The sequence below is a fragment of the Canis aureus genome, chromosome 27, assembly GCF_053574225.1.
Source record: "Canis aureus isolate CA01 chromosome 27, VMU_Caureus_v.1.0, whole genome shotgun sequence".
Lineage (NCBI taxonomy): Eukaryota > Metazoa > Chordata > Mammalia > Carnivora > Canidae > Canis > Canis aureus.
This window is the reverse complement of record NC_135637.1, coordinates 31,978,164-31,997,691: the sequence shown is the minus strand read 5'-3', so window position 1 is coordinate 31,997,691 and position 19,528 is coordinate 31,978,164. Positions and strand designations below refer to the sequence as shown.

General features: G+C 46.3%; 1 long non-coding RNA gene across 1 annotated transcript; it reads right to left on the bottom strand.

The window, feature by feature from the left end:
* Window positions 1-6,439: 6,439 nt before the first annotated feature.
* On the bottom strand, window positions 6,440-7,149 carry LOC144299121 (uncharacterized). The gene is made up of 2 exons (XR_013365898.1): window positions 6,968-7,149; window positions 6,440-6,601 (listed from the first exon to the last, which is right to left on the bottom strand). It is a non-coding gene; the product is annotated as an uncharacterized LOC144299121 (long non-coding RNA).
* Window positions 7,150-19,528: the final 12,379 nt, after the last annotated feature.

Sequence of the window (19,528 nt, the reverse complement as noted above, 5' to 3'; positions counted from 1 at the left end):
GAAAACAGTAGATCTTGGATGTTCTTACCACACAGACACAGAACAGAAAGTCAAGTGTATATAGTGATGGATGGTTTAACTAATCATATTTGGGGTCATCGTGTTACCACATATATGTGTATCACATCATGTTGCATACCTTCAACTCACACAATATTATATATGTAGATCAAGGCAAATTCCATTTGTATTTCTTTTCTTTCTAAGATTTTATTTATTTACATGAGAGAGGAAGTGAGAGGGAGACAGTGAGAGAACGAGAGAGCATTAGTTAGGGGAGGGGCAGCAAGAAAGTGAGAAGCAGTCTCTTTGCTGAGCAAGAAGTGAGATACAGGGCTCAATCCTGGGACCCTTTATTTCAATTGCACCAAAACCAATAAGATACCTAGGAATAAACCTAACCTATGAGATAAGGGATCTGTACCTTAAAACTACAGAACACTTATGAAAGACATTGATGAATTCACAAGGAGATGGAAAACATTCCATGCTCATGGATTGGAAGAATGCATATTGTTAAAATGTCTATGCTACCCAGAGCAATCTACACATTCATTGCAATCCCTGTCATAACGCCATGGACCTTTTTCCCCACAGAGTTAGAACAAATAATCCTAAGTTTTGTGTAGAACTAGAAAAACCTTGAACAACCAGAGGTATGTTGAAAAAGAAAATCAAAGGTGTGGCATCACAATGCCTCTCTTCAAACTCTACTACAAAACTGTGATCATCAAGACAGCATGATCATGGCCCAGAAACACACATGTAGAACAAAGTAACAGAATAGAGAACCCAGAAAAAACTCTTAACTGTATAGTCGGCTAAGCTTTGACAAAACAGGACAGAATGTTCAAAGGAAAAAGACAGTCTCACAAATGACGTTGCAAGTGTTGAACAACCACATGCAGAAGAATGAAACTAGTCCATTCTTTTACACCATACACAAAGATAAACTCAACATGGATGAAACATCTAAATGTGAGACAGGAATCCATCAAAATCTTAGAGGAGAACGCAGGCAACAATTTCTTACAAGTCACGTTTCTTGAAGGGAGGGAAACAAAACAATAATAAACTACTGGGCCTTCATCAAGATACATAGCATCTGCACAGCAAAGCAAATAGTCAACAAAGACTACTTGGTTTGTTGTCACAGCAAACCAAAACACAACTGACAGAGAGGGATAAGATATTTGCAAATGGCATACCAGATAAAGGGCTTGTATGGAAGATCTATAAAAACCTCATCAAACACAAGACCCAAAAACAAAAGATGCAGCCAAGAAACGGGCAAAAGATATGAACTGACATTTCTCCAAAAAGACCTACATTTAGCCAAAACTCAGGTAATAAAAAATGCTCCACCTCACCTGTCATCAGGGAAATACAAATCAGAACCACAATGTGATATCACCCGTTAGAATTGCTAAAATTAACCAGATGGGAAACAACAAATATTGGCACGGATGTGGAGAAAGGAGATCCCTCTTTACTGTTGGTGGGAATGGAACCTGAAACACCAACTCTGGGAATCAATATTGTGGTTCTTCAGAAGATTAGAGATAGCCTATGATCTAGCAATTAACACCACTGGGTATATTCCCCAAAGATAGAGATGTGGAGAAATGACTGGATAGCTGCACCTTAATGTTCTTATCACAAATGTCCACAACAGTCAAACTGAAAGGAGCCAAAATGTCCAACAACAGATGATGGGATAAAGAACATGTTACATGGTTCTTGTTTTTTTCTTTTGCTGATATGATCAATCACATTGATTGTTTTACTAGTGTTGAACCAGCTTTACATCCCGGCGATAAATCCCACTTGGTCATGGTGAATAATCTTCTGAATGTATTGTTGGATCCTATTGGCTAGTATCTTATTGAGAATTTTTGCATCCGTTTTCATCAGGGATATTGGTCTATAATTCTCCTTTTTGGTGGCGTCTTCGGTTCTGGAATTAAGGTGATGCTGGCCTCATAGAACGAATTTGGAAGTACTCCATCTCTTCCTATCTTTCCAAACAGCTTTTGTAGAATAGGTATGGTTTCTTCTATAAACATTTGATAGAATTCCCCGGGGAAGCCATCTGGCCCTGGACTTTTGTGTCTTGGCAGGTTTTTGATGACTGCTTCAATTTCCTCCCTGGTTATTGGCCTGTTCAGGTTTTCTAGTTCTTCCATTTCCAGTTTTGGTAGTTTTTGGTTTTCCAAAAATGTGTCCATTTCTTCTAGATTGCCTAATTTACTTGTGTATAGCTGCTCATAATAAGTTTTAAAGATCATTTGTATCTCGTTGGTGTTGGTAGTGATCTCTCCTTTCTCATTCATGATTTTATTAATTTGCATCTTTTCTCTCTTCTTTTTAATAAGGCTGGCTAATGGTTTATCTATCTTATTAATTCTTTCAAAGAACAAACGCCTGGTTTTGTTGATCTGTTCCACAGTTCTTCTGGTCTCGATTTTATTGAGTTCTGCTGGAATCTTTATTAATTCTCTTCTTCTGCTGGGTGTAGGATCTATTTGCTGCTTTTTCTCCAGCTCCTTTAGGTGCAAGTTTCGTTTTGTCTTTGAGTTCTTTCCACTTTTTGAATGGATGCCTGTTTTGCGATGTATTTTCCCCTGAGGACTGCTTTTGCTGCATCCCACAGATTTTGAACGGCTGTATCTTCATTCTCATTAGTTTCCACGAATCTTTTTAATTCTTCCTTAATTTCCTGGTTGACCCTTTCATCTTTTAGCAGGATGGTACTTAACCTTCACGTGTTTGAGGTCCTTCCAAACTTCTTGTTGTGATTTCGTTCTAATTTCAAGGCATTATGGTCTGAGAATATGCAGAGGACGATCCCAACCTTTTGGTATTGGTTCAGACCCGATTTGTGACCCAGTATGTGGTCTATTCTGGAGAAAGTTCCATGTGCACTTGAGAAGAATGTGTATTCAGTTGCCTTTAGATATAAAGTTCTGTAGATATCTGTGAAATCCATCTGGTCCAGTGTATCATTTAAAGCTCTTCTTTCTTTGGAAATGTTGTCCTTAGAAGACCTATCAACTGTAGAAAGCGCTAGATTGAAGTCACCTAGTATAAGTGTATTATTGTCTAAGTATGTCTTAACTTTGGTAATTAATTGATTGATATATTTGGCAGCTCCCTCATTCGGGGCATATATATTGAGGATTGTTAACTCCTCTTGTTGGATAGATCCCTTAAGTATGATAGAGTGTCCCTCTTCATCTCTCACTACAGTCTTCGGGATAAATTTTAGTTTATCTGATATAAGGATGGCTACCCCTGCTTTCTTTGGGGGACCATTTGAATGGTAAATGGTTCTCCAACCTTTGATTTTCAGGCTGTAGGTGTCCTTATGTCTAAAATGAGTCTCCTGAAAAAGTGAGAATAGTGCCAACCTAGGATGCAGCCATGGCACTACAGGGTATTTACCCCAAAGACAGAAATTTAATGAAATGAAATGACCCCTGCACACCAATGTTCACCCAGCAAGGGAGAAGACAAGGGAAGGTCAGCGTCAGGTGAGGGGAGCAGAGGGCCTGAAGGTGAGAAGAGGAGACAGAACCTGAGGGAGACAGGGAGGCTAAACCAGAAGTGACTGTCCAGCCTGAGGGAGGGCGGCAGGTGGACAAAGTCTGTTGGGAAGGAGTCCCATGGAGTCTGTTGGGAAGGACCGCTGGGCCCTGGTGCCTCACACTGTGTCTCCCTGGGGTCCTGTCACCTATGCTGGGAGCAGCTGGGGAACAGGATGAAGCTGCTCTGAGTGTGCTTCTTGATGGACCAGGACACAGGCTTCCCCAGAGCTGTTCCACCTACTGATGTACGTCCCCCCTCCAGAATGCTCCACTTGCATCTACATCTTGGGGAGCCCGCCTCCTCTGGAGACTGTCCTCACTGAGATTCACAGGGTGGGGGTCCAGACTCCATGGAATTTCTCACTTCCTCTGCTTATCTCCTTAGGCTCTACTGGGCCCCTGTGACATGGGACTTAACTGTCTTGCTCTGGTCACCTGAGCTTCATTTAGTTTGTAGCCAGTAGTGATGTGGCAAAGAATGGTTCAGGAATAGTTTCTGTCAGGTGCCTTGGTGACTCAGTAACTGAGCATCTACCTTTGTCTCAGGTCGTGATTCTGGGGGCCTGGGATCAAGTTCTGTATTGAGCTCCCCGACAGGAGCCTGCTTCTCACCTTCCTATGTCTGTGCCTCTCTCTCTGTGTCTCTCATGAATAAATAAAGAAAATCTTTTAAACGAAAAAAAAAGAGTCTGTGTCCTGCTACATGAGTGTGGTCTGCGATTGGGCGATGACTCAGGGATCACTACCTGCCCAGCTCTGGGGGCACCGAGTGTACCCGGTCTCCTTTCAGCTCTTTCTAGAATGAGTCAGGAGAAGTGAGGGGGATGGCTGGGGTGAGTTTTGCTGTCATAGGGGAACTGGTGTCTCTAGATATCTAGGGCAGGAAGGGTTTGTATGGATTCAAGGCATCCCCTGGGGCTTCCTGTGTTTGTGATAAAGTCATGACTGCACCACATTCCAGTTCAGCAGGTCCGATAATGGACCAGAATTCCTGAAGGAAGCTGTAGTCCTGCCCAGTTGATGGGATGATCACTAGCTCAGGTGTTTTCGGAAGGAAGGGGCTCGTGGGGTTCGTGGTGAGGAGAGTAGTTACAGACCCCCTCTGAGCACAGGGTAGTGGCAGAGATGAGCAGGACAGAAGGATCCAGTGTTTCTCCTTCTATGGCAAGAATACACCTGGCTGCATTGTCATCAGATGTTTCTGTTTCCTCCACCTGTGTCATCCCATCAGCACGTAACATCAGGTGTGTTCACAGGAGCAAGCTTTCTATCTCAATATCGACATTTAGGATGACAAACCAGATGCGACAGAGATCAATATCTCTAGCAGAAGAAGCGTAGCTTGTATCCCCCTATGGGAGAAAGAAGTTATGTGTGGTTGTGTCGGAACAATTGTACATTATCTGGTGGAAGCAAGGACCTGATATTCCCTTTATTTGCAGACTGTGGTTTGTGTGGATCTGAGTGGATCTCCTGTGGACAAGGGGGACTTGGTGGCTTTCATACCAAATCATACTCATTTCATACCATTGCTTTCTGTTCATATTTCTGGGTCAGGTGGATATAGAGAGATATTTTTGTGCAGGACCTGGGGTAGACCTGTGGCCGCACCCAATTTGTGTCTCCTGTCATTGCATATCTTCTGGCCATTCTGTAGGGCGAGGCCACTGTCCCGATTCTCCCCCAGTCACCATCAGGGTGGATTTGACTTTCCATTTGTCTGTCACAACCTAGAGCACCTGGTGTGTCTGGTCCTTTTCTCACTGTATAAAATAGATGAAATAATCTCATCTCCAGGGAGGTTGGACACGCACACTGGGGATTGGAGGAGAGAACTGGAGAGGTTGTAGGTATATCCCTGAGCCTTCTGTGCTCTCTGAGGACTGTGGCTGTGATGCTGGCCACCCTGGAATGGGATCCAGTAAGGAGGCTCTGAGATGGAGAAGTGCATGTGTAAAAGTCTGGAAGGAGTAGGGGTATCAGTTGGGAAGAAGCAGAGCGACCCACAGATGAGCCATTAGGTGAGGCCTCTCTTCTGCAGGGATCTCATTCTCGGGACCTCTCAGGACCTGGGAGCATGAGGCAGGGTAGGTTCCAGGCACGGGGACATCATTCATCTGTGGTTCTCTGAGAAGGCGCAGATCTTGGGGCAGTAGGTTTCAGGGCCAACAGCACTTCCCCACCAGTTGCACCCTTGTGAGCTGTCAGGGGCTCCAGGCAGCTGTTGGGGCCATGTGAGCCAGAAGAGAGGTGTCGGTCACACTCAATGTCTCCTGCTCCTGATAGGTCCACTCAGGGAGGGAAGTCTCCACCTAGGTCCCCAGGGCTTCAGGATCACAGCTGACTTGAAACACTGGAGCGCTCAGCCTGGTCATTTGAAAGAGCATTAGCCCAAGATGGCAATGGAAATGCAGGCGCATGGCCCCTGGCCCAGGTGCCCCTGTGTCTTTTTCTCCCCAGGCCCTCAGGACCCTGTTCACAGCCAGGCCCAGGGAACCAGGGCAACTTAGTGCTGCGAGCTGTAAATGCTCTCCTGAACCTTCAAGTGCAGACATGCTGGCGACTGGGTAGAAGGGAGGGTCTGGGGACCTTAGATGATGGGGCCTGAGGAAGACCGGCTCCTGCTCTGTGACCAGCCCCCAGGGTGGAGGAGAGGGTGACATAGATGGGAGAAAGGGTTCGTGTCTCACTTCCCCATCTGCCTGTGTCACTGTGAGCCTTAGTACCGCTGTCCCACACCTGGCAGTAATAGTCAGCCTCGTCCTCGGCCTGGGCCCCGCTGATGGTCAGGGTGGCCGTGTTCCCCGAGTTGGCGCCAGAGAATCGCTCAGGGATCCCTGACGGCCTGCTGCTATCACCTTAGATAATGAGCACGGGGGGCTGGCCCGGCTTCTGCTGGTACCATTCAACACTTTTACTTCCAATGCTGTCTCCCCCACAGGTGAGGCGGGCCGTCTGCCTCAGAGTCACAGTCGCTGATGGCGGCTGAGACAGCACATAGGAGGCCACAAAACCTGCAAGAGAGAATAAGAGAGGTGGGTTCCCAGCTCCAGGTCTCAATTCAAAGAGAACCCCATGGCCTGACCTCAGATCCAGCAAGTCTCTGGGGGTCTGTTTCTACCTCCCCTCATCTCACCCCTGGTACCGTGGGTATGACTGGTGGATGGATCCTTGGAACAAAGGAGACAACATTAATTTTCCCTGGGTCAGGGCAGCCCCTCAGGCTTTCACAGAGTGAGTGAGCAAGTGGTAAGACTTCACTCCTCCAGCCTTTTCATTCGGGTCCTACCCTCTCCAGGCACCCATTTCTGGACTCAGGATCAGTTTTGGACTGGTCCCAGAACGTTTCTGCTTGCCTGGAAGTGACCAGGGCTCAGTACCTGTGCAGAGAGCCAGGAGGCTGAGGAGGAGGTGGGTCCAGGCCATGGTGGAGGCACCCTGATTCTGCTCCCCAGGTCCCAGCCTGGGCAGAGGTTCCCCCCAGGCCTCTCTTATCCCCTTGCTGGAGACACCTGCTGGTCATGCAAATCAGCCAGGGCTCAGGGGCTCCTCCTGAAGAGCTTGTCCTCAGATCCAATGGACAAGGAAGTGGATGGGAAGCCCCTTGCAGACCCAACCTCAGATGGGGGACTGTGCTTCAACCCCTGTGTCTAGTGGGGTCTGGTTTCCTCCCTTGGATTCTGTAGCCTTTGCACCTGGGAGACACGAGGAGGCTGAGGGCAGTGCAGTGTCCTACCCAGATCCCTGTGTGTGGGCAATAAGCCTCAACAAAATTCTCCCCTTGCGAAGGGCACACAGAGGTCTTGGGAGTCCTCTAGGTGTTGTAGCTTTCTGACTATGAGGGTAGTTCTGGGGCAGGACATAGATGCTGTGCCTCAGTGTCCCTAGGGTTCACTCAGTGCCAGAGACAGATCCAGACCTTGAGGAAAGTCTGACAGTGACTGATGTAGCAGGAATGGGGTTGACAGGAGAGGCACGAAGTCCTGGAGCTGGGCTAGTGACAAAGACAAATCTCTGAGACCTCTGAGTCTGAGAGACACAGGTCAGAACTCACATCAGTGTCCAAGGTTATACTGCAGAAATCCTACACCTTTCCCCACAGGCCTCAGGGCCCAGTGACTCAGCCCCCCTCCTGTTAGAACCCCTGATACCAAGCTCACCCCCTGCGCAGGTGGCTTCGCCAGGTCATTCTATGCTGCCCCCTGGTGGCTGCTCCACACTGGCTGCTGGAGACCCAGGAAGTTCCTGGTCCAGGTGGAGATGGAGAGCCCACTGGTCACATCCTGGTTCCCTGCTCTTGCCCTGCTGACTCAGGGCAGAAATTACTCTTCTCTTGATGGACCTTGCCAGCCCCTCGACAAGGCAGGTGGAGATCGGATTCTCCTTGGACATTGTTATAGGCTCAGCTAATGAGGAGACAGCCCCTGGGGCCTTAAAGCACAGGTCTCTAGGGTTTTGGTCAGTGTTTGGTGGGGTGCAGGACAGGATGCCGGGAGAACATAGGACGCAGAGACTGCCTCTTACTGATGCAGACTCCCGGTGCTGGGCCTAAATAGGGTGGTGGTGGTTCCTGCTTCACATACAGGGATCTGAGAACACTCAGTGATTTCATCTGACCCACTTTGGTCTGGGCGACATTCTGTCCTGGGGATCAGTGTGAGGGAGATGAGGCCCTGCCTCATAGATTTATACTGTGAGTGGGGGAGCAGGGTGGACATCCTTGCTCTGGTGACACAGCACACAGTCTCTACCAGCTTCTCTCCTATATTCATACAATATCCAGACCATTGCCACGTTGACATCCCTCTGGGTCAGGATTGACCCTGTGGTGCAGCACTTGCCCAAAGAAGTGTCCGAGTCTGGGGTCCTTTCTGCGGACATTGCCTCTTTTGGGGGAAAGAATGAGACAGACTAATGCAGTGCCTTGCTCTTAAATCCAAATATGATGCCTGGAGCTTCAAGCCCTCCTGACATCTGTTGTCTTCAAGAATGAAGAGCAAACCCTCAGTGATGGTGAAACAGAAAGGGAGACGATTTGGGACCTCACGGATGTGGTGAAGATCTGGAGAACCACCATGTGGCTCAGATGTATTGTTAGGGGAGAAAATAGGCTCCTGTGTGATTCTGCCACTGATTGTCATTGGTAGGTTTTGCATTAAAATATTCCTAACCGGGAACCCTGGGTGGCACGGCGGTTTAGCGCCTGCCTTTGGCCCAGGGCGCGATCCTGGAGACCCAGGATCGAATCCCACGTCGGGCTCCCGGTGCATGGAGCCTGCTTCTCCCTCTGCCTGTGTCTCTGCCTCTCTCTCTCTCTCTCTGTGTGACTATCATAAATAAATAAAAAAATTTAAAAAAAATATTCCTAACCAATAGGAAATATTACCAATAAATGACCCCAAATAAATCATTGGGATAATAACAACGGGGAGAAAACCATTCAGTAATTGTAAAGTACAGACTATGAAGATGGGAATCTGAGGGACAGGCTGACCCTGAGTGGGGGGAGGTTGGAGGAGGCCTCTCTGGGAGGTGACACTGGGGCTGCTGTCTGGTTGGAAGAATCAAGTACAAGGACATGCCTTTGGGGACAGGTGAACAGTGCCTGTGGTGAGATTCCTGCTTGTGTGAAGGCGAAGGAGTGTGACAATATAAGGTGTCTCTGATTCAAAACTCCTTTTCTAGGTATTTTATACCCTTTTTAATATTCAGATTTTATTTATTTATATATTTGAAAGAGGGAGCAAAAGTGAGCATGAGCACAGAGGGGAGATGGAGAGGGAGAAGCAGACGCCCTGCTGAGAGGGGGCCCAACAGGGGGTTCAATCCCAGAACCCTGAGATTATGACCTGAGCAGAGGGTAGACTGAGTCACCCATAGGCACACAATGTGATATTTTCATATAAGTCAAACTTTAGGTTCTGCCATGATGTGTTGTAAGAATTCATCCTACTGATTGTTTCTGAATTTGGTGAATCACAGGAGAGAATTTTGTGTGAATGTGGAGCAAACTAACGGGGAAGCAGCAGCCTTTTTAGCTGAAAGTCACTGTGGCTGATCTGCTGGGTCACCTGGCTGGCATATGACACAGGTCACATTGCCATCGCTGTGCCTCCATCCTCTGTCACCTTCTGTCCCTGACCTGGGTGTGTGAGTTCAGCGTAACATCAAATACCTGTGACACAATCCTTCATATGATGTATGCGTGCACAAATACGAAGGGACTTCCCATACTGCATGTGTAGAATATTTATTTCTCTCTGCTGTCTCTAGGCTGTGGATAGATGTGTTGGATATACTAATGAAAAATATATATGTGCTTTTTAATAGGTTCAGAACCTTAAAATGAGTTCTGGTGTTTGAGTTGTGTGATCCCTGTTTGGGCAGAACCACTAGGTCCACTTTATGACCCATTAGAAGTGAGTGTTGTTCCCATAATGAACGTGGGACAAATGCCTAATCAGAATCATTGACGGAAATCATTGGTGTAGATGCTCCTGAGCAAAGGGGCTTCAGCTCCAGTATTGAGTCTTACTGGAAATGAGGTGGAAGACAAGAGGAGGAGTGGTCAGGACATCTCTGGACCTGCCCAGCACAGATGAGTCAGCTCCTGGGGAACACTGGTGGACAGTGAGGATGCTGGCGTTTCCCAAGGGGAGCATTCACAGGGACTCCCGTCAGTGCTGTGGGTGCTGCTTTGTGAATCTGACTCTCAGGACATGGTCCCTAAAGCCTGAGGAGATAGGATGGATCATCTGCACTTTCTTCTGAGGATTTCTTCTGGGACCCCTGCTGACCCCCAGGCCTGGTGTCCCTGGGAGGCTTCCACTGGGCAGCCCCAGCTTCTGTCCTGCTGCTCCTGAAGCACCTCTGCTGCCCCCTGCTGGTGGAGGAGGACTCAGCCCAGGAGCTTCTGTCCTGCAGGTCACCTGAAAACACCAGTCACCTGAGGAAGGGTGTGGACCAGGGATTCAAGGCACCCACTGGCAGATACTTCCTCCGCCCTGTCCATCAAGGCACAATCAGAACAATTACAAAGGCACGGAGGCAGGGCAGGTGAAATTTCTATACCGTGTCCCAGTGTTGGAATGCCCTGGCCTGGCCTATTGTTATAGAAGGAAAGCAGGGGAGACAAGAGTGCATTTACCCAGGGTCATGGTCTAGGACACCTGTGTGATACCCTATAGCTTCCTCTTCTCTGTGCACTTAGGAATCCAGTCTGATGATTCTGCATCTCAGTTAGTGAAGTTGGGTCATAGTGGGAGTAGGTGATGTTCCTGCACTAATGTTCACGTGGGCACCTAAACTTTATTACTGTTTGTACAACACTCTGTGCTGCTGTTTTTACTATGACCTGCAGCTCTTGGAGTTTGGGGGGAGGATATCTTCACTAGCATAGTTGGGTTTTGGATAAGGTTGGAAATCTGCTAATTTAGAACAGGACATACAAGTTCATATCATACACTTCCTACTTTTTTGAGCCCTTTTCATTGGATTTCTGTGGAGCATGGTCCAGGGTCCTCAGCCAGGCCCACTCACTTACACCCTGCTGAGGTCTGTTTTATTAGTAAGACTCTATCAATGTTTTTATATCATTTAATTTGAAAACTAAGTGTTTCTGACATCATTTTAATCGTCCCCATTTCATAGCAAATCAAGTTGAGCCCAGAGAGGCTGGCTTCCCAAGAACAGAGGATATTGGGCAAGTGGAGGAGTGGGCCCAAGTGTGCCGGTTTCACCTCTGGGCTCCTTGAGACTGAGCTTGAGCAGGGCGGGAGGAGGGAGGGTGAGAGCAGGCTGGGCCCCAGGGCTTGTGTCCCTGGACTCACTGCCATCCACATCCTGGCTGGTCTATAAAGGAGCCCAATGCCTTCCTGTGGGGAGGGTTAGTCATGTGGTAGACCAGGACAGAGCAGGAGATCCTGTGGGGATGGTGGAGGCTGGTTGACCGTGTAGGGGCTGGACTTAGTCCTGCTGGCTCTGCTCCCCAATATTGCTTGGACCTCTCTTTTCTGAGTAGGTGGACATGACAAGAGTCGTATGGTTACTCTCCCGGGACACAATTTATAAGGATTCTTAGGGTCTGTGGCTTCAAGAGGCTACAGGACCTAATCTCAGGGATGTCACTGCTGCAGCATCCCCTGGGCTGAGGTCAAGGTTAGGGTGATGCACAGGGTCCAGTGGGGTCTGAGCCTGTGACAGGGCCTGGGAGCTGGAACCTGGGCAGAGAGCAGTGTGAGGGAGCAGGAGCCTCTATGCCATGATGGAGACCCCAGATTGTCTCCTGAGCCCACAGCTGATCCTGGCCACCCATCGCCTCCCTCATGCCCTCACTGGTCCTTGGGAAACTGCTCCTTCTCAGGCTGCTGGAGAGATTTCCTTTTCAGAGAGGACTTCATCGATCTGGTTCAAGAGGGACTTGCCCCCCTGTTGGATTGATAGGGGAGCCCTTGTCATTCTGTATTTGAAACTCCAGAAGTTGGAGCGACAAGGGGGCATTTCTGTAGCTTTTCTCATGAAATGTTCCTTGTGAATTTTTCTTTTGGTTTTTGTGCATGTAAAAACATAAAAGAACATGTTCCTACCTAATTATGTTTTCAGGATTCAATTCATTCCCCATATTTCCTATGTGCTCCATAGAAAGTTCCACGTCTCAAACTGTGGATCAGAATTGGTAGGAATTGCCCTGAAATTTGAATTGGATTTGAGTGTCCTTTCCTTTACTGGAGGGTTTTGGTTTGCAGCATCCACTTAGATGTTACAGTTAAACTAAGTTCCATAATCTCATTATTTTATCTTTAAATTTAAACTGAATTAATGAACACAGTGTATATTATTAATTTCAGAGGTAGAATTCAGTGATTCATCAGGTGTATATTACATCCAATGGTTTGGATGCCCGGACAGGTCTTTCAGTTAAGTGTCTGCCTTTGGCTCAGGTGTCGATTCTAGGGTCCGGGGATCCAGTTCCACACTGGGTTGCCTACACATGGTGTGGAATTGGCTTCTCCTGCCTCCTCTACCCCCAACTCTTGCTTGCTCTCTCTTTCTAGTGCTCTCTTTCTCTCAAATAAACAACAAAAATAAAAATAAAACAAAACTTGTGGGAATGTGAACTGGTGCAGCCACTCTGGAAAACTGTGTGGAGGTTCCTCAAAGAGTTAAAAATAGATCTTCCCTATGACCCAGCAATTGCATTGCTGGGGATTTACCCCAAAGAAACAGATGCAATTAAACGCCGGGACACCTGCACCCTTATGTTTCTAGCAGCAATGTCCACAATAGCCAAACCGTGGAAGGAGCCTCGGGTCCATCGAAAGATGAATGGATAAAGAAGATGTGGTCTATGTATACAATGGAATATTCCTCAGCCATTAGAAACGACAAATACCCACCATTAGCTTCGACGTGGATGGAACTGGAGGGCATTACGCTGAGTGAAATAAGTCAATTGGAGAAGGACAAACATTATATGATCTCATTTGTTTGGGGAATATAAAAAATAGTGGCAGGGAAAAAAAGAGGAAAGGAGAAAAAAATGTGTGGGATATATCAGGGAGGGAGACAGAACATGAGAGACTCTTAACTCTGGGAAACGAACTAGGGGTGGGAGAAGGGGAGGTGGACAGGGGGTGGAGGTGACTGGGTGATGAGCACTGAGAGGGGCTCACTTGATGAGATGAGCACTGGGTGTTATTCCATATGTTGGCAAATTGAACACCAATAAAAATAAATAAAAAAGATGTCCATCGACAGAGGAACAGATAAAGAATATCTATGGAATATATATAATATATAAATAATGTTAATATATATTTATATTAATATATGTAATATATATATCATGGAATATTACTTGGCCATCAGCAATGATGAATTCTCACCATTCGTATCAATGTGGTTAAAAATGGAGGGTATTAGGCTCAGTGAAATAAGTCAATCAGAGAAAGATGATTATCATATGTTTCACTCAAATAAGGAACTATAAGAAATGCAAGAGAACATAAGGTAAGGAGGGGTATGAGTGGGAGAAAAGAATCAGTGGAAGACAAAGCAAAAGAGTCTCTTAAATCTGGAAAACAAACTCTCTTGCTGATGGGGAGGTGGATGGGGGATGTGGTACAGCTTGAAGGAGGGCACGTGATGTGATGGGCCCTGGGTTTTGACTGCAAAGGGGCTTGGGAATTTATGGGTAATGATTCATCAGTCATATACCATGATTGTAGAGGTGATTACACTGCTATGTACTTTTTCCGAATCTCACACAACTGTTCGCTTAGGATAGATTTTACTGTATATACCTTATAAGTCAATAAAAAAATGGAATGAAAAGAATATGAAAGGAAAACAAGAAGAGAAAACTAAACAAAAACTTATGGTAGGCAAAGATTCTCAAGAGCGTACTTTCACTTAGTACTGTGCAGGAAATCTAGATCTACAGGAAACACACGCCTGAGTAAAAGAAAAGATGAAGAAGCAGGCATGAGCAGAGAAGGACAGTGGCATGTCAGATTGTCCCAGCCAGGGCTGCAGTAGAACCTTTGGGAGCCCTGGTGCTGGGTGTATTCTCCAGAGTCGTACAGAATAGTGGGAAAAGGTCCTGCTTCTCTGCCACCCGTATGCGGGGGTCACCAGATACAGGCTGCAAACAAGAAGGGGGCATGTTCCTGCTGTGCCAGCTCTCTTCAGCAAAACTAATTCATGGAGCAGCAGTTTCCAACAACCCTCAACTCTGGGGGTAATGAGGGCTCCAATCCTGTAAAGGTTAGGAATTCTGGTTTTCACCCATGAGTTCTAGACAATGACAGACTCAGTATCATTATTTTTCCTGTTGTGACCCTTGGAGAATCAATACAGGCGGGCAGACAGATGCACAAACATACATGCTCTAGGCCAGAAAAAAATGTGTGAATAGAATATATGTAAAGGGAACAGACCGTATAGGACAATGAATTAAGCAGAATTCAGTAGGAGATGACTATTGGATAATATTCCAGACATCTCTAGAGAAAGAGATGAAAGTGAGAACTTTTGTTTATGAGTGAGAGCAGAGGGATGGGGGGAAGGACTAGGGCAGAAGGGTGGGAGATGCAGAATGAGGAGGTGGTGGGGGTGTTAGGAGAGTAGATCTCATGAACATACGCTCACTGTTGGCACAGCCTGCCTGGCCTCTCATGTCACAGTGTCCGTGGCATCACCTCCATCTCTCTTCCTGACTATTCTTGTCACCTGTTTCAGGCGCTCCTTCTGTTAAATTATAAATAGCTCACGAAGCCTTTAAGATCCCTGAATGAGACAATGATGCTAAAGGACTTCCAATCTGGAGCACTCTGCTAAGGTCACAGGCTACACAAGAAATTTTGACATAAATTTTCATTCCTGGTCTCAGGATCTCCAGGCAACCTGTGAAGCCAACAGGCACCGAATGTCCAATCGGCAAGTGACACTCATTCTTGAAGTTGTTCGTTATTTAATTTCACATCAGAAGAGCTGACCAGTGGTCTCTGACTGTGACCTTGATCATGTTATAAACTTGACGAACAGAAATGACCACTAATGGAATCCTTTGAACCCTTTCAACCAAGGCTTTCCCTCACAGGTTGGTTATCATCTAAGGACAACAGGGAATGCTCTTTATCTCCATCCCTTTTTATATCACTGTCATCACTCCTACAGTTTGTCCGTCTGTCCATTCAAACTATTAGGTTACTTTTGTTCCCCACATTATAAACACCAGACGGCCCAGGTGAGCTGGGAAGTGGCATGATTCACACTACAGTTTTGAATATTATTTCCCTATGGTCCTCTTGATTGCCATCCCTACCAATGGAAGTCGTGGAGAAAAATCCCACTAAAGTCACCTGTGGACAAACAGTGTATGTTCTCATTCATTTGGGGAATATAAATAATAGTGAAAGGGAATATAAGGGAAGGGAGAGGAAATGTGTGGGAATATCAGAAAGGGAGACAGAATATAAAGACTCCTAACTCTGGAAAACGAACTAGGGGTGGTGGAAGGAGAGGAGGACGGGGGGTGGGGGTGAGTGGGTGACGGGCACTGAGGGGGACACTTGATGGGATGAGCACTGGGTGCTAATCTATATGTTGGTAAATTGAACACCAATAAAAAATTATTTTATTAAAAAAATAAATAAAGTCACCTGTGGGAGGCAGTTTGCAAGCACTTGGTAGAGAATAATCTTTTATGGAGTGAGCAGGAGTTTCTTGGGAGCCTTTGTGACTCCAGCCAACCACAAGCTAGAAAGAGACACTACAATTCTGAGACCTGCTGTTCACCTCTCCTCCCACTCCTCCTGCATCTCTGCCCACACTCTCTCTTGAGAAAAACTCTACCTTCACTCTTCCTACCTACTTGGGAGTTGTCCATTATGGGCTGCTCCTGGATTTTCCATCTCTGAAATCCATCACTAGGGGTACCCAACATGAATTTCTGTGGTCCAACAGCAAAATCTCTCCCAACCCTGCCCAAGTCAGTGCCCAGGGAAGAGGGTTACCTTCCTTGATACAACGGGACAACATTAACCCAAAAGCTTGGGTGTACATGAAAATGCTTGGTTTTTAAATGCTTAAATGATAGGGGAGATCTACATGCCCAGTAAACTTACCCCACCCCCAATCATATGATTACAGGTGGATCACTCATTGGGTTGAGATTCAGGGGAGTTATTATATTTATCATTGCAATGCTCCCCCTTCCATTCTATTTGATGTGATCCCAGGGAGAACTTGGAAAAGTCCTGTAGGCATCATGTGGACCACTTCCTGGCACCAGAAGAGTCAACTATAGATGGAGAAACCCATGCAATGCTCCATGTTGGTCTTGCCGCAGACATCCTAACATACACACTATGTTCCTAATCAGGTCCCAGCTTGGCACACATGATGGACTCAAGGTTCTGGGTCCCATCTAACTCGGGGATCTAATGTTTCCTTTTGGATGTTCAACACTAGAAGGGGGCCTATTATGCTTCATGATGAAGTGACAGTGAAGATATTCACTGAATAGACCTCCTCCATAAACACCACAACCCTGAGATCTATGTCCATTCCTTGAATAGGGACCCATCATGGATACACTGGGCCTCATGGCTCATGGGGTCATCCTAGCTCAGATATTCCGTAGAATCAAATTCTTGCCTGGGTAGTTCGGGTCTTTTCAAGAATTATGGAGAGGAAAGAGAATGCTGTCTGCAAAAATTACCTAAATTTTGACCTGCCTCTTGGAACACAGGTACAGCATGACAGAGTTTACAGGAAGAGTCATAGGTCTCAGGGCCCTGGAGATGGACAGGGGCAGCTCCACCTGAATCCCCACAGGGAAGAGAAGAGAGGTATTGTGCTCACATCTCCATTTGTCTGTGTCACTGTGGCTACTGCTACCAGTGGGTACACCACAGTAATAATCTGCCTCATCCTCAGACTGGATGTTGGAGATGGTTAAATAGCGGTCAGCACCAGAGCTGGAGCCTGAGAAGCGACTGGGGATCCCGACCCCCTGCTGTGGCTTCCATCACTGTTAACCTTCATCAGATACTGAGGGGCCTTCCCTGGTTGTTGCTGTTGATACCAGGTAATATATTAACTGCTGTGCTCACCGCTCAGAGTGCATGTGAGCTTGACCGAGGCTTCCAGGGAGGCAGATGCACTTGGAGGCTGGGTCAGCACGGGCAAAGCACAGAAACCTGAAAATACAAAAGACAAGAAAGATGTTGAATGTAGCAGACACTGGCCAGGTGTTCAGGGGTTCTGTGCTTGAAGGGAAAGGTCAGGGAGGGAGAATCCCGACCTGTAGAGAAAATGAAGGGCAGGAGGTAAAAGGGGACCCAGTCCATGGTGGGGAGAGCCTTCAAGGTGTTCTGCTCTGAGACTTCTCACCCGGGTCTTACTCTCCAACACCCGTCTCATCCTCTTTGTGCATTTCAGAGAAGGAGGAGCATCAGATGCAAATCCATTCTCTGTTCTTCTGTCTGTCTGTCTAAATAAGCTCTTGTCTGAACCCTGTACACAAGAGCCTCACGCTGGTCATTTCCAGAGGTCAGAAGAAGGACCAGGTGTGAGTTTCAAGAGTGGAGAGATGAATTTACACAACACAAGTATCTTTAGAGGAAGCAGCAATCACACTCTTTGCACGTGAGCATAGATAAGGGGATTTGGACTGATTGGGGTCACAAACCAAGACCACAGTTCCCTCTGGTGTGCCCTGGGAGAATGTCACCCTACATGTATTGGCAGTTCCTCATAATGACTCCTTTTGAGTCCCCAAGAGATGCTAGACCCCTGATGAGTGTTTATAGGCTCCACCTCAATTAGGAATTTTCAAAAAACAGCTGCATGCTTCAGGCACAAATATTCCACCAGTTGTTTAAATGAGGACGCTGACATTGAGAGAATATTTTCTCAGCCTCACCGAGTGATGAGCAAGTGGTTTCCAATGCAGGACACAACCCAGAGCCTGAGTTACCATCCGTCCCTACCCTGCCCTCTTCCCATACTCCCCTTCTCCCCTTATCTCAACGTTTTTGGGACCCTCCAATCATAATCTTCTCTTCTTTCTTCCAGTGTCTGTCCTCCTTGAGTCTGTTTGGAAGGGTACTGAGATCTTCATGGTGCTGGAGTTAGTGTGTCCATGGGAAAAACAGCTTGTTGGCTGTGAGTCTATAGTGCAAGGACATTTACCCTAAAGAAACCTCATTCACTGAACCTGCACAGTCTAGTGTGCAGCTACAAGGAGTAGATAGATGCTGAGAATGAAATGTGCCTAGTCCCAATACAGATGGACTGCAGTTATGAAGGATCCATAAGATTTGAAAGACTTAGTATAAAAATAATGTAAACTACATCAACGTTTTTACATTTAATTCATATTGGATTATAGTTTCAAGTAATAGACCTAAACAAACTGTACTATGAAATCAAAAGCTATTCATTTTTTCTCTTTTTCACAATGTTGCTGCTAGAAAATTTTTCCCAATGTATTGTTTTGAATTTGATTTCTTTTTTAGAAAGATTTTATGTGTTTATTCATGAGAAACACAGAGAAGCAGAAGGAGGGAGAGACACAGGCAGAGGTAGAAGCAGGCTCCATGTAGGGAATCTGATGTGGGACTCCATCCGGGGTCTCCAGGATTATGCCCTGGGCGGGAGGTGGTGCTAAACTGCTGAGCCACCCAGGCTGCCCTGAAGTTTATTTCTGATGGCCCAGCTGCTCTGCAAATCCCCAGTAGCAGTCACTTGCTTTTCGAAAAAAGTGAGAGAATCTTTTGGAGCTTTCAAAATAGGCCATGTTGTAGCTTTGAAAGCACAACGAGAGGGCACAATTTGGTGGTGAAGACCAGCGATTCTGGGGATCAGACTATCTTGAATTTCTGCTGGATTGGCCACTTTCTTGCTTTGACCTCAGGCAAGTTACACATCCTACATGCCTCAGCTTCTGCACCTGCAAATTGGGGTGATGATCAGAATGCTTATTCATCGAGTATTTGCGATAAAAGAATTCAATAAACGTAAAGTTCTTGGAATTGTGCTTCATATGTGTTAAGCACATAAAAAAGCTTTACTGCTTCTTCCCCTTTTTAAGTCCTTTATCCTTAAAGATAAAGAATAGTCACTGGAGTTTAGAGGATGAGGGATAGTATGGAAACACTGTATGTCTTAGGTTTGAGACATTGAAAATTGCAGATTTCCTGAAAACTCTAAAATCTCTCTCTCATTCTCTGCCTCTGTCTGTCTCTTCTCTACCTCTCTCTCTCTTTCTCACACACCCACACACACAGACAGACACACAACGAAACACATTCATTTAGGGAATATAAATAATAGTGAAAGGGAATAAAGGGGAAAGGAGAAAAATAAGTGGGAAATATCAGAAAGGGAGACAGAACATGGAAGACTCCTAACTCTGGGAAATGAACTAGGGGTGG